Below are 5024 nucleotides of genomic sequence, written 5' to 3'. Positions count from 1 at the left end.
CAGGAGATAGCATATGATCAAGAACCAATGGTACTGAACAAAGAATCCCAAGCCACACTGGAGACATTGGTGACAAACAAGGCTCCAGGAATTAATGGAATATTCCTTGAAATCTTTAAACTAATTGATGCAGCACTGAAGGCCTTTTGTCATCCATGGCAAGAAATTTGGAAGACAGCTATGTATTCAACTAATTGGAAGAGATTTATATTTGTGCCCATTCCTAAGAGAGGTGATCAAACGGGAATGTGAAAATCATTCAACAATATTAACATCACATGGAAGTAAAATTTTACTGAAGATAATTTGAAAATGGTTGCAACCATACTTTGACAGTGAACTGCCAGAAATTCAAGATAAATTCAGAACATTTAACTAGTGGTATCATGGCTCAGGTAAGATGGATATTGTTTGAAGTTAGAAAATACCTGAAAGATAACTATTTTTGTTTTATTGACTATGCAAAACTTTTGACTATGTGTATCATGATAATCTATAGATAACATTTCAAGGAATTGGTATTTCAGAACATTGAATTGTGCTTATGAGCAGCCATTACATAGATGAAGAGACAGTTGTTTGATCAGAACAAGGGGGTGCAGAGTGGCTTAAATATCAGGAAAGGTGTGTGCTTCACCATACTTATTCAAGCAAATAATCACAGAAGTGGGATGATATGAAAAAGAATGTGGCATCAGGATAGATAATATGTGATATGCAGATGATACAACCTTGTTGCTGGAAATGTAGAGGATTTAACATTCTTACTGATGCACCTCCTCAATGTAAGGAAAAGAAAGCATAGACAACTGGAACTATGAATAGCATTAGAATATGGAGAAATTATTAAAGCTGTCAAACTCCTCAATTTGCTTGGATCCACAATCAACTCTTAAGAAATCAATAGTCAGGAAATCAAAGGACACATTGCATTAGGTAAGTATGTCGCAAAAGAATACTTTAAAGTGTTAAAGAACAAAGATATCAGTTTGAGGACTAAAGTGGGTCTGATCCAAGCGTGGTGTTTTCAACTGCTTCATATGGATGTGAAAGTTGAACAGTGAATAAGCAAGACCTTTGAACAACTGATGCATTTGAATTATGGTGTTGGAGAAGAATATTAAAAGTACCCAGGACTGCCAGAAGGATAAAAAAATCTGTCTTGGAAGAAGTGCAGCTAGAATGTTCCTTAGAACCCAGGATGGCAAGACTTCTTCTCTCATGTTAACAGGAGGGACATGTCCTTGAAGAAGAACATACTTTTGATAAGTAGTTGTTGTTGTTGTTGTTATGTGCCGTCGAGTCGGTTCCGACCCATAGCATAAGTAGAGGATCAGTGAAAAAGAGGAAGATTCCCAACAAAATGGACTTTCACACAGCGGCAGCATCAAGGGGCTCACATCTAACTACAATTGTAAGGTGGCGTAGGACTGAGCAGTGATTCATTCTATTGTGCATTGGGTCATGAGTTGGAATGCACTTGATGGCACCTAACAAAAACAGTAAAAACAATTGCATTGAAATATATATCTATGTATTACTGAAGATGATTTCAGAGTTTTAATGTTATGTACTCTGGTTAGACATTGAACCGCTAAATGCAAAGTCAGCAGTTCAAACTCACCAGCAAATCTCTGGAGAGAGATGAGACTATCTGCTCTCATCAAGATTTTAGGGTCATTATGAGACTGTATTGACTTGGTAGCAGTGAATTTAGATTTAATGCTATATGTGTTATGCAGAGATATGATTATAACATAAGTATTTATTGTTTTTCTTGTTAAGTGTTGTCAAGTTGGTTCAGACTCATAGTGATTCTATGTAGGTGAGTTTGAACTGCCAACCTTGCAGCTAACAGTACAGAGCTTATCCTGTAGAATGCACGTGTTTGGTGTGTTTTATAAAATCAGTATTTGTAAGACAATTTGTCAAATTATAAAAGTTGTCACTGAATAGTTATTTTGGATATAAAGAAGCTGTAGACATTACTCCATGTTGTAGTGCGCTCAAAAAGATTGTACTTACAAGAGACAGTCATGGTTTTAAACAAAACACAGTTAGCAGTCATTATATGTGAAAATTTAGAGGAAAATATGGTGTGTGGGATACTTCACCTAATAGTAGCAGAAAGCATATACTAAGGTGTTTAGAGTAAGGGAAATTTTAGATACATTTTATGCTATTTATGGAATATGTATACACATTATCCAAAGTGAAGACACAAAAGTGAATTAATCGCTCCAGATTTTCCTGCTAAAATACCTATCAAGCACTTTAAAGTACTAATAAGTAGGACACACAAGTCTTTGCAAAAATGTCTGGAAATGAAGTATCTAAATAAACTTTAAGCTCATATAATGTATATACTGGTGTGCTAAATTCTCTTTCCTATGTAAGAATTCACTTTTACAACTTTATTTCCATGTGTGTTTTGTTTCAGACGTACCCATAATATAGTTAAAAATTTTAACCTTACAATCAGGAAAATGTTAGCAAACAAAAAAAGAAGAGCTATCTTGACAGAGATAAATGTGTTGACTGGGAAAGGGTGAAAGTGAAAAGGAAGAGAAAAAGAAGAAGCAAAAATAATTTCCATCATTGGTATCAAACAAATATCAATGGGGAAATTGCTCATCCTTAAAACACAAGAATATGTATAATTAAAGCAATTTTATATATAAACATTTCAGGATTTGAAGATGCTAATTTGGATTTCTAAGAAAACTATATGCTACTTTTTTCTGTGCCCCAATTACCTTTTTCAAAAAGAAAGAAAACAACAACAACAAAAACTACAGACACCACCTGTTTTCTAGTTTTGATCTGTTTTTTTCTCACCACTTTATATTTCCCTATTTTTATATTTGTGTGTTTTTGCAAGTTCTTAGTTTTCTTCCAGATCTCAAAAAGTGAAAGTTCATCAGTGCCCTATTCCAAGTTACCAAAATAGTGCTTTTTCTAAATCTGTTCCATCATTTTTAAACATCGTGCAGTTGTCCCATGACTCCCAATGACTTGCTGCCGATTTTAATCTTCTATCTTAAAAATCTGAAATGAATGATTTTCTCTCCAACCATGTTACTATACATTTAGACTAAGCTCTCTAATTCCAGTCCTGTATCACTGCACGGTCCCTGTGTATGCATAGCCCATAGTGCCCAACACTATTTGTTTAAAAGACTACCGTTCCCACAATCAATTATAGTAGTAGATTTATTCAGCATGTATACTATTCAAGCCATTGTTGTTGAATAGATTTTGATGCAAAGTGAATCTATACAGGCAGAGTAGAACTATTCCATAGTGTTTCTAAGGTTATAACCCTTGTCAGAACAGACAGATTTATCTTTCTCCCGTAGACCAACTGCCGACCTTGTGGTTGTTGCTGTTGTTGTTAAGTACCTTTGAGTCAGAACCAATTTATAATGACACAATACACAACAGAACAAAACACTGCCTCTTCCTGCGCCAACCTCACAATTGTTGCCACGCTTGAGCCCAATGATGCTGCCACTTTGCCTATCCATCTCACTGGGGGTCTTCCTCTTTTTCTCTGATCCTCCACCTTAGCAAACATGATATCTTTCTCCAGTGACTGGTTCCTCCTGACAATATGTCCAAAGTATGAGAAACGAAGTTTGGTCATCCTGGCCTCCAAGGAGTACTCTGACTGTACTTCTTCCAAAACAGATCTGTTTGTTCTTTTGGCAGCTCTTGTATGTGGGTCTAACTCTAGGTTCTATATTGCATCTCAAAGCCATATGCCCATATTAGTTCAAAACAAGGTTACTTTGATTATTTAAATCTTTATTATCATTCCTTAAACTAGATAGTGTAAATGTTTGGACACTGACTTTCTTTTTCAAAATTGTTTGTGGAATTTACAACGTTTTTTGCATTGCCATATATATTGTCGAAACGACTTGCCTATTTCTATACAAAATCTTGCTGAGATTTACATGTTGAATTTGTGAATCAATTTGAGAATTATTGGTATCTTCAAAATATTGAGTATTCTGATTTATGAACCTGTTATAGTCATTTTATTTTGGTCTTCTTTAATTTCATTCAGCATATTTTTCTTAGATTTTGATATTCAGAACTCATAAAAATATTGTTACAGTAGTATCTATATGTTTCCATTTCTTAGCACAATTTTATGTAGTATCCTTTTATGTCATTTTCAAGTGTTTATAACTAATATATATAGAAATACTGTTGACTTTTTTGTAGACCTTATATGACATTTGCTGTGGGATTTTTTGGGTTCTCTATGTGATGCCATATGAATTACGAAAAATTTATCATTAATGGGTTTTAATTTTATTACAATGTCTATTTTTCCATTTATTCATGATGTTCTTATGATTCTTATAATTTGTTGACTTACAGAGATTAATTTTTGTACTTAGTCAAGTTTCCATTTCTGATATGTATGAGAATAAGTCAGAAATGACTGCTGTTAGGGTTCTAGCTCATATGTGTACAGGATTATTCCAAGCAGAATGTGCTTGATCGTATCTCTGCAGTCAGTGAATGAATGAAGACAAATTTTCTTGGTAATACACTTGTCTTACTTAGTCTCTTTAGGGTGTCTTCCAAAACAAGGTTAACACAAAACAGTGGCTTCTGAGAGGATTTTCTGGACAAGTAAAATTCAAGGCAGGAAAAAAAAAGAAATTAGTTCAGAATTTATGGCAATTGTACTTTAGGACACCAAAAAACTAATATTAATATATTTTTTTTTTCAAAGGACACAGGACAATCATGGGGTCTTCTTTGAAATAAATTTTAAGAAATCTGAAAACTGACTTGGTGAGAAAAAGGCCAAGAAATTACATGGATCAAACAATGCGCCTGTTTATTATTGAAGAATAATGTGGTATAATGAATTATTTAATGTCTTTCTTAGTCATAGAGTCCTGATTTAGCTGTAGAACAAGTACTCAACCTCAAGTTTGGCTTGAACTACAAGGTCGGTGGTTTCAACTCACCTGTCGCTCATGAGAAACCCTATATAGGGT

The sequence above is a fragment of the Chrysochloris asiatica genome, unplaced genomic scaffold, assembly GCF_000296735.1.
Source record: "Chrysochloris asiatica unplaced genomic scaffold, ChrAsi1.0 scaffold00063, whole genome shotgun sequence".
Lineage (NCBI taxonomy): Eukaryota > Metazoa > Chordata > Mammalia > Afrosoricida > Chrysochloridae > Chrysochloris > Chrysochloris asiatica.
This window is presented reverse-complemented; position numbering follows the sequence as displayed.